Consider the following 10,678-nt stretch of genomic DNA (forward strand, 5'->3'; position numbering starts at 1 on the left):
GGGAGACAGGGCCACACCTCTGCCATCTCTTTCCACTACTTCCTCTCACCTCTCCTCTGTCCTCTCGGAAAGCCACATCCACGCTCTGACACCAAGACTAATTAAGCATAAAGTAGGCATCTACACTTAACGTCTCCAGCTATGAGTCTGCAGAAACAACCTAAACATGCAATAAGAAGGGAATAATTAAACAAATTATGGTATATCCAAATGGCTGAATATTTTATCATTTGACATGATGATTAAGACTTTATAATAACATGAGAAAACGGCAAGTGAAACGTGTAGGATATGACTTACAATCAACTGAACTCTAGATTTACATAATATTTACAAGTAAACAGGGAATATATAGTTCTCTCTGGGCAGTGGGATTATGGGTAATTTTAGTTTTCTATATATTTTCCTAAAAATTCTACAATAAACATGTATATTACTTTTATAATCAGGAGGGAAAACATCCACAGCATTGTAAAAGTCCTATAGTTTACCTGCATATTAGGGAAAAATAAAATTAAATTAACAGGGGCTTTGCTGGTGGCGCAGTGGTTAAGAATCCGCCTGCTAATGCAAGGGACACGGGTTCGAGCCCTGGTCCGGGAAGATCCCACATGCTGAGGAGCAACTAAGCCCGTGTGCCACAACTACTGAGCCCGTGCTCTAGAGCCCGCGTGCCACAACTACTGAGCCCATGTGCCACCACTACTGAAGCCTGGACACCTAGAGCCCGTGCTCTGCCACAAGAGAAGCCACCGCAATGAGAAGCCCACGCACCACAACGAAGAGTAGCTCCCGCTCGCCGCTACTAGAGAAAGCCCACGTGCAGCAACGAAGACCCGACGCAGCCAAAAATAAATTAAAAACAAAAACAAAAAAGCTTTAAAAAAAAAATTAAATTAACAAAATACCTTGTATGATAAACATACTACAATAATAGTCAAGGTAGGAGACAAACTCAAAAGCTTCCAGCACTAAAATTAGTGAATCACAGGACTTTGCCCAAGGTTGTGTTCCCTGTAACTGCTATTTATACTTCCGTTCTCTATTACAATTTATACTACTGCTTGGTAGATGAACCCAAAACCTTAAATGCTGAGAGACCCAGCTGAAAGGCCATTCTTGAAACTTTTGGATAAAAGATACAAAGTTGAGATGGTTTAAGTTATATAAACATTATAGCTGATTCACTTACTGGCTGTGAGCCCTTGGACACATCAATCTCTCTGAAGCACAGACTGTCATGTGTAAAATGGCCTATCTCTTCTGAGACCAAAATAAACAATGCATGTAAGGTATTCAGATAATTATTTTAGCCACTGATCTGCCCAGGATTAATCCCACATCAGGAGAATACAGTTAATTTCATATAATCATTCTCCTTGAAAAATGTTAAAACAAAATTATGAGCCAAGTAAGACAACAAATTTCCACTCACAAAATGTAAATAAACTTTCTGTCTGTAATTCCAGGAGGTTACAAACCTGAGAGCTACTAGTGTTACTGCTAAATTTACCTCTACCCCCAAATTAAACATGACACCCAAGTGAAACAACTCAAAGTTTTAACCATTCTTTATATATCATAGCTCTTTGACCTGAACACACTCACAACTCAAAACACTGTACTGAATACTTCAGAAAAGGTTGTGGGTTATGAAATTCTATAATTAATTAGGTAAGAGAATAATTCCAAAAAGGTATGCTCCAACAGATTGGAATTACTTGCTTCGGCAATAATGGTTGCGGATTTCAGGCCTGTACAGTTACATTAATGCTGTTAAATGACTACCAAGCTGTTTGAGACCATCTGGATTTAGTTTCTAAATAAACCACCTTTTCCTTAGCTACAGTGACAGGGAAGAAAATGCTTAATAAGTTCAATGGGAAAAGAGTTTAAACATTCATCTGATGTTGGCAGAATGCCATTTAAAATGAATACTATTATAACATCTGGTCCTATATAATTATAATCATTAATAACAATACCTTGCATTTATATGTCCTACATCACAGAAGTGATTTCTGATCATCTGTGAGCTCTGGAGCCCTGCAGAAGCATGGAGTTTTTGCCAAGTCTGACTCTATTAAGCACATCCTACTTTTAGACCATTTTCTTTCCGGCTCTGAATATAGACTGAACAAACGTCTAACATTTTTCAAGCGTATGTAAATGCTGTTATAATTAATAAAGCCAAAATTCATTTTAAGTGTTTCTGAATAGAAGCTTGTCATTTAGTATTTTCTTAGTCCATGGATACTAAATCTACAACTATCATGTGAGAACAAGAATGACCTTTAAAAAAAAAAAAAAAAAAACATAAAAAGTAAGATCCCTGCCATCAAAAAGGATGCAGAACCATTGAGCCCTATTCTACTTTTCAAGGCTAGTTCATGATCATTAACTCATCTAATTTGTAAGAAGCTTTCTGAGATCCTATAGGATCACCCACACAACATACTTTCCAGGATGGAACACTCCATATTGTGTGATCAAGGCTGAATAAAAAGATGGCTTCACATGTGACACGTCCAGGCAGAGGGCAATCTCCCCCTTATAAACACTGCCTTGGAATATAAAACATTCCCCAAATTTCACTTTCCATACATATTTAGAGTCCATTCCAACTCAAACATAGTAAGATTTAAAGTTGTCTTGTAGGGACTTCCCTGGTGGCGCAGTGGTTAAGAATCCGCCTGACAATGCAGGGGACACGGGTTCAATCCCTGGTCCAGGAAGATCCCGCATGCTGTGAAGCAACTAAGCCCATGTGCCACAACTACAGAGCCTGCGCTTTGGAGCCCGTGAGCCACAACTACTGAGCCCATGTGCCACAACTACTGAAGCCCGGGCGCCTAGAGCCCGTGCTCCGCAACAAGAGAAGCCACCACAATGAGAAGCCCGCGCACCGCAACGAAGATTAGCCCCCCCTCGCCGCAACTAGAGAAAGCCCGTGCACAGCAACGAAGACCCAACGCAGCCCAAAATTAATTAATTAATTAATTAATTAATTTTTTAAAAATAATAAATAAATAAAGTTGTCTCGTATTAGGAACACTTTGGGGGAAACAGACTGCAGAGTGGAAAGGGGAGAGACTGGCAGAAAAGGAGATCACCGGCCACCTCCACCTCATTGGGCCCATCCCCACCCCACCCCCACTGGAAGGAAAGGCTCTCTGGAAATGGAGAGAAGCAGTTAATCTCCTTCTCCATACCATGACCCTGTTCTGCGAGTTCTTGCCTTTCCTACCCTGGCGGACTCCTGCCTGCCCCCAGATAATACTGCTTCCTCTGGGGTCTCTCAGGGAGGAGCAATCTTCCTTCTCACAACCACTCCTCCCCCTTGCGAGACCCCAGCTTCTCCGAAGTTCCTGGGCCTCGCTGCCCTCTGCCCCTCACAGCCGTCGTCTCCTGGTCACCTGCTGTCCCCCCTCTGCTCTGTCTCATGTCAACACCCAGATGGGTAACCTAGCAGACCCTTGTCCTCTTCCCACCAATCTTTTCCTCTATCCCACGAGAAAAACCCACTCCGTGGTCAAAACCCGGCCCGTGTCATCTACTAAGCAGTAAGTGCATCACCTCCCAAACTGCATTTCAAACATCTTGCTTTGTTTCCTTCCAGAAAACTGCTTACTTCATACTCCCCACTGCAAAGTCATTTTACCTCAGCAAGCTCCCAATTAGGTCACCCTCCCATTTTTTCCCTTCAGCCATGACCCTCCTCCTGTCCTCATTCCCTTCTTTCCCAACTTAGAATCTGGACTATCTCCCTTACGGGCCTTTTTTCCTTGCTTGCCTCTGGCCTCCTCCCCTGGGCCCAAGTGGTTGAGTTTTGCCAGAGAAAAATCAAAGGAGCAGGCTGGTTTCACTTTTCAGATTCAAAACCACAAACCTCAAAGGGCATGCAGCTCTGCCCAGCAAGTCCACACTTCCCTAATGACCTGCTTTCTCAACATCTAAGATAACCACTTACACTTCTCTCTCTAAACTTCCAAGCTCTCTGTCCCCTTCATCTGGAACCACAGCTTTCTGCCAATGATTCCCAGAGCGCCAGCTCTAACTTGGACCCTCCAGGGCTCCCAGCGGCACAGCCAACCAACCACTTGAGAGCCCTCCTTGGAGCTGAAACACAATTTCACAATTCTTCACTTCCTCCCTCCACACCCATCCGTCCCCAGCACTGCCCTCAGAAGATGGTACCACCAAGGCAACTAACACTTAGCCCTCATTTCTCCTTTCCTCTCAGCTTCCGCATCCAACCCATTACTAAATCCAGTCCTCTTCACCCCAAAATTCAGCCCAAATCCATCCTCTTCTCTCCATCCCCACAGCCACTACCAAGGTCAACCACTCACGTCTTCTACCAAGCCTAGTGCAACAGCCTCCTGCAGGGTTTCACTATTGTACATCTAGCACACACACCAGCCCCCTGCTGCCCATCACTCTTCACACATCAGCCAGAAACATATCTTAAAACATAAATCAGCTGTCATTCTTCTGCTTAAAATGCCTTCTTCACGGTTTCCCAAGACTCATATAAAACCACAAAACAAGAGTTTTGCCACGGCCTCCAAAACCTGTATGCAGTAGATGCTATACACATACGGTAGAAAGTTCAAAGGGTATGTACACGGTGACACCTCCCTCCCTGTTCTCATGTCACCCGGGGCTCCTACCATTGCTTCTGCATTCTTGCAGAATCTGCACCTGTGCGTGCATTCCAGGCGTAGCCCCACACTCACACATACACAAATGGGAGCATACAACACACACTATCCTGCACCATTTTTTTCTTCACTTATCAGAGGTTGGAGGTCCACCCCATCTGCACCTACAGAGCTGCCGCAGTCCAGTCTCCTGCGGGACATCTGGGTGGTTCCCAATCCTTTGCCGGTGTACACAGCGTGGAGCTAGCCGTTTCCTTCTCCCCTGTGCCCGCCTTGCTCCGCCCCCCACCAGCATCACTCCTCCACACGGCTACCGTCTCCCTAGCACCCAATCCCTTTCTTGCCCCTGAACACACCAAGCCCTTCCTTGCTTTGGGACTTCGCATTTGCTGTTCTGTTGTCTGACATGCTTTTCTCCTGGTTCTTTGCAAATGGCTTGCTCTTGGCTTTCCTTGACTCACCCTCAAGTGTCATCCCCTAGAGTGGCTGCCTGGATCGTCCTATCTAAAATGGTCTCCCTCTGTTACTATCTCTCCCATCTCCATCTGTTTCTTCCCATCACAGCATTTCTCCCAATCTAATTATCTGCTTTAATTGTTCACATGTTTATTGTTCACCTGTAAGTTCCACATCTGTCTTAACGCCACAGCTATAACCCCAGGGCCTAGCAGAGCATTTAGAATGATCAGTAAAGATTTTCTGAATGAATGAATGCTTTGACTGACGGCCAACACTGACTGCTTTCAAAGTGCCAGGCCCTGTGCTAGGCACTTACCATGTGCCATTGCATTTAGTTCTCACCACATCTTACAGATAAAAAAATGGATTTTAGAAAGTAATATCTCTGAGGAGGTGAAAGGAGCATTCAAACCCAGACCTGACCCTAGACCCTACGTTATACTGTGTAAGAGGGAAGGTTAAAAGGTTAAAATATCCCAAGTTGGGTAAAACACAGTAATTAAAAATATCACACATTAAACACAGAAGTATAGATCCAGGATGGAAAAAAAGCACCTTATTAGTAACAGTGGTTCTCGCACACGCTTAAATAAGAAGGGCAATTACTTCACTTCCTAGACTTCAGTTTTTATGTTTGCAAAGTAAAATGATTATGTATACTCAGTATAAAGAGGTAGGGGGAAAAGTATTAAATGGATAGTTGAGCTCACCTATTGTGACAGTTGTGCATGCTGTAATTTACACAAGTATCTTTTTTATCCCACATGACCTCATTTGAAGTCATTTCCCTGTATCATGTAAATCCTTTTATTCAAAACTCAAGTCTTCCTGTAATTTGTCTCTCTTCTTAAATTGTTCCTTACCACAGATGTAAAATACCTAGCACTTCTCTGTAAAATTCTCTCAGGGTTCCCTGAACCACGTTCTTCCTACCTATTTTGAACATATTCCAAAGACAACAGTTTTCAAGATAAAAATCTTTCCCTCTCCTAGACAAAGGACTTATACTCAAGTTAATGGTCATTGCCGTGACATTTCCGTATCACTGGTGAACAAGACAAATCAGAACCTGACACAATGACTAATACACTGGATCCTGACAGCTAGTGAGCAACAAGACAGTACACCGACTTTGAGCTTATGAAAGTATCGTTTCAGGGTTATTTTCTGATGCAGAGACCTGATATCAAAGATTAATAGAAGATTGTCATCTGAAGCCACACCGTGGCCCACACAAAGGCATAAAAGTTCCAGCTGGAATTCCAGACCCTCCACTTAACTTCTTTGAGTCTCAATTTCCTCACTGAAAGATTAAATGAGACAATTTATAGAGAGTTCTAAATACAGCACCTGGGGCATCCCTCGTGACGCAGTGGTTAAGAATCCGCCTGCCAATGCAGGGGACACGGGTTCGAGCCCTAATCCGGGAAGATCCCACATGCCGCGGAGCAACTAAGCCCGTGCGCCACAACTACGGAGCCTATGCTCGAGGCCCGTGCTCTGCAACAAGAGAAGCCACCGCAATGAGAAGCCCGTACACCGCAACGAAGAGTAGCTCCCGCTCACCGCAACTAGAGAAAAGCCCGCACGCAGCAATGAAGACCCAACGCAGCCAAAAATAAATAAATAAATTTATTTTTTAAAAAAGACCCAACGCAGGCAAAAATAAATTAAGTAAGTACAGTGCCTGGCATACAGCAAACATTCAACAAATGGGAAACAAAGAATTCAAGCATCAAAACGCTGAAGAAAGAAGGTGGCCATTAAGAATATTTTGCTCACCCCAGGAAATCCCTACAATCCTTTCAGTAAGTTATCAGGGGATCGCCTAGTTTCTGGAAACACCAAAAACCCTGTGGACACGTTCCCATAATCACGTGAGAAGTGAGAATAAACAGACCACATTCTGCAAACAAGAATACTGAGTTAATGACGAAAAGCGATCAGATAAATTCCTGACCGAGACCGTGGTAGTTACCAAAAAGCAAAGCCCAGTTATTCCACTAAGACCCTTCTCCCTCTGTGGCCTCACTACATCCTCTCCAAAAGCCTGCCCGCCCTACCTGTGAGGCACCCTTTCACCTGGTCTAGACGACAAACCCTTTTCTTGCACAGGCGCCCCCGCCGCCGCGCTGGCGTGGGGCCCGGCCGCCGGCTCTCCCCGGAGGCCCTCCCGATCCTCCCGCTCCCCTCCGCGGCGGTACTCGCCGGCGCCGCCAGGTCCCGGAGCACCTGGGCGCCGAGGAGCCAGGCCCAGAGTGGAGGGAACGAGGGGTGGCCGGCCTTGCCCGCGGCGCCACACCCACCGGCCGCCACCTTCTGCCTCTCCGCCCGGTCCCCTCGTCGCCTGGAAGCTCCTCGGACCTGCCCTCGACTGCGGCGCCCCTCACTCCCGCCCCAAGCCGGGTTCCAGCCCTTCTCGGCTCCGGCCCGGCGCGCCGCCGCTCGCGCACCCGAGTGCCGCAGTAGTCGTTGCCCTCCGGCCGGCCGACAGCTCCTCTCGCTTCGCAGCCCCCGCAAGCTAGCCACTCCCGCCGCCACCTCACCGGCGCCGCCGCGGCCAGGGTTTCCGGGCACTCACGTGACCCGTCGGTACCCGTGGCATGCTGGGAGTTGTAGTCCGACCGCGCGGCTTTACCTGCGGTCCACTGGGCAGGGAGTGGAGGGGGGGAGGGGAGGGGGAGGGGGAGGGGGAGGGGGAGGGGGAGTGTCGGCTTCCAGACACCGCCGGAGGCCTGGGTGGACCCGGCAGCTCCGAGTGGGAAGTGGGGGTCGGGGGGACGGACAACGGCCAGGAAACGGCTGTTAGGAAAGAAGCAGTGCGGGAGAAAGAGGATATAATCTGGGAAGAAATGATGTATATATAAATCATCTTTTTTTCAAAAAACCTTTATTCTGCATTTTGTTTTGAGAGAAAGAAACGCGCTGCTAGGTGTGCTACTGACCTGCCATGAGGGCATAAGCTTTAAATTTTTGTTGAATTAAATACAGTTGCCCATAAGGACAGGGTTATTAGTCTGTCGGTATAATTCACTGTTGTACATCCCACCCCCATCACCCAAATAAATGAGTGTTAAGATCCTGGCAGCTTCAAGCAAAATCTGAAGGCCTTACAACACACGACTCTGAACAAGGGTCTTTTGCCCTCCTGGGCTCTCTTTCAACTGCTAGGGAAAAAAAAAAAAAAAATTTAAGTCTTTCAACCCAGAAAACCTGTCCACAAAGATAGCAGATTAGAAAACAGTTTTATTATTGAATACGCTTTGAACCAGACTGTGACGCACATCACAGGCAACACGCTTAAGGTAGCAAAGGAAGAAAGGAATCTCCCCCTTACATTGCCAGGCAGACACTACCCACTCCAGGCAAGTTCTCAGAGAATCACTACTCCTTAAGTGAGAGGACTCGACTGGACCTTATGTCACAAATAGTTCTCCTAACTTTATCACGGTCACTGGGGAGACCACCTGAGTTGGCTTATCCAGAGAACTTCTCACACCTTTAGGACAAACTTCTCACGCCTTTAGGACAGGAGATGGTTTTGCAAATTGGAGCAAGGCCCCTACGGAAGTTAGCCTCCCATCCTGCCACAGGAACTGGGAGTTCGGGGCAATAGCTCCCTGGATGTTTGAATTTCAAAAGATGGCTCCCAGGTCCTGGAGGAAACATTCCAGAGTTGTGAGGCCGGCAGAGGTTATTTAGCCCTTATAAAGGTATGCATATATTCGAAAAGGACAGAAATTTTGAAAGAAAAAGGAGGGAGGGGGGGTCCTCTTCCCTTATTTTCAACAAGGAGAATTAAGTCTCTTATCTTTAATTTGTATTCGCCTTTACACAATGCAGGGGTAGTTTTGTTTCCAGTCATCAGAGGGTGTGGCTGGGGAAATGTGATATTATGGGGAGCAACCATAAATCAACCAGACCAGGCATTTCACATTTATTGTAAAAAACAAATTGTGGACAATTATTCAACTTTAAAGGAATGAAATTATGACACATGCTACAACATGGATGAACCCTGAAAACATTAAACTAAGTGAGATAAGCCAGACACAAAAGGACACTTACTGTATGATTCCACTTGTATGAGGTACGTAGGGTAATCAAATTTATTGAGACAGGAAGTAGAATAATGGTTACCAATGGCTGGGGGGAAGGGGAAATGGGAGTTATTGTTTAACAGGATATAGAGTTTCAGTTGGAGATGATGACAAAGTTCTGGAGACGGATGGTGGTGATGGCTGCACAACAATGTGAATATATTTAAGACCACTGGATGATACACTTAAAAATGGTTAAAATGGTAAACTATATATATTGTGAAATATATGTGTGTATATGCACATATGTGTGTGTGTGTGTAAGTATATGACCTGCATCACCACCACCCAGGTCAAGAATGCCTTCTTCCCCATAACCCAAGCTCTGCTCTTTGCACTTACAGTCAGCGTTGGTGGAGAGGGTCGGGGTAGGGAAAAGCAGCATCTCTCTTTGACGTCTATAACCATTTGGGCATTTTACCATTCAAATTCTACTTGCTCTCCAAGTGTGAAGTCTGAGTCAGCTGGGGTTTTTTGGTTTCGGGGTTTTTTCTTTTTTCTTTTTTTCTTTATCAGTAATCATTACCAGAAGAAGAAAACATTTTGACACCTAACCTCACTGACACATCTCACGGGTTTTATTTCCTGCCCCTGCCCATACATTTGTCGTGGATCTTGACCTACATTTCATTTTCAAGCCGCATACGCATGACTGTGGCTTTCAGAGCACAGTCTGCAGGGCCTTCCCTGGTAGTCCAGCGGTTAGGACTCTGCCCTTCCATTGCTGGGGGCACGGGTTCAATCCCTCATCAGGGAACTAAGATCCCGCATGCTGAATGCGAACTAGGATTCTGCATGCTGCATGGCACGGGCAAAAAAATAAATAAAATAAAAATTAAAAAAAAAAACAACAACAAAGCACGGTGTGCAGCAGCAGTATTTGTCAGTGTCTTTTGTTTTCTTGCTCTACCTGCCAACATTGGGTTTATCCTCCCCAAAAGAGACGTTCCTGAAAGTGATGTGTAAATGGAATTTGGGGTAAGATAAATCATCATTTACAGGTTTTCTGGAGAAATGTTCTTGAGTAGTGAGTAAATTGTCCTCTGTTTCAGTGCTAGGCCTCAACCCACAGTAAGAAATACATCTTACATCACCCCCAGCACACACGTGCCTGCTCACAACTGATCCAAACAGCTCACGCAACAATACTCTTACTCCATGGAATGCATTCTGAATTGTTTTCCTAATCTTTTCTGTAAAAACGCTGGTTACAACCCACTAAATTTGACTTCATGACTCATTAACGGGTCTCAGCCCACAGTCTGAAACCACTACACCAGTTTAATATTTTATCAGTCAGGATGTTTCTGTTTTGCATGTTGTGCCTATAGCTTAACTGCCTGCTCAGCACGTTCCACAGAGTGGAGCTGATCTGGTCCCCACCCTAGAAGCAGTGACTCTTCCAGACTCTGTGGGGAAAAAACAAAAAGGAAAATTCACCTCAGCTCCACGCTT

The 10,678-nt window shown here is 45.5% G+C and overlaps 1 protein-coding gene across 5 annotated transcripts in view; it reads right to left on the reverse strand.

Annotated features, from left to right (window-relative positions):
- Positions 1-7,674, reverse strand: part of SLC37A3 (solute carrier family 37 member 3) — a 43,751-nt gene extending 36,077 nt beyond the window's left edge. For 4 of the 5 annotated variants that reach the window (XM_061198102.1, XM_061198100.1, XM_061198104.1 and 1 more), the window contains exon 1: positions 7,577-7,674. The gene's annotated coding sequence lies outside the window, so the exon portion shown is untranslated. Of the gene's footprint in view, positions 1-7,429; positions 7,547-7,576 lie in introns of those variants that run through there. The other variant, XM_061198101.1, reaches the window with a different exon arrangement.
- Positions 7,675-10,678: the final 3,004 nt, after the last annotated feature.

This window comes from Eubalaena glacialis, chromosome 8 (genome assembly GCF_028564815.1).
Source record: "Eubalaena glacialis isolate mEubGla1 chromosome 8, mEubGla1.1.hap2.+ XY, whole genome shotgun sequence".
NCBI classification, from domain to species: domain Eukaryota; kingdom Metazoa; phylum Chordata; class Mammalia; order Artiodactyla; family Balaenidae; genus Eubalaena; species Eubalaena glacialis.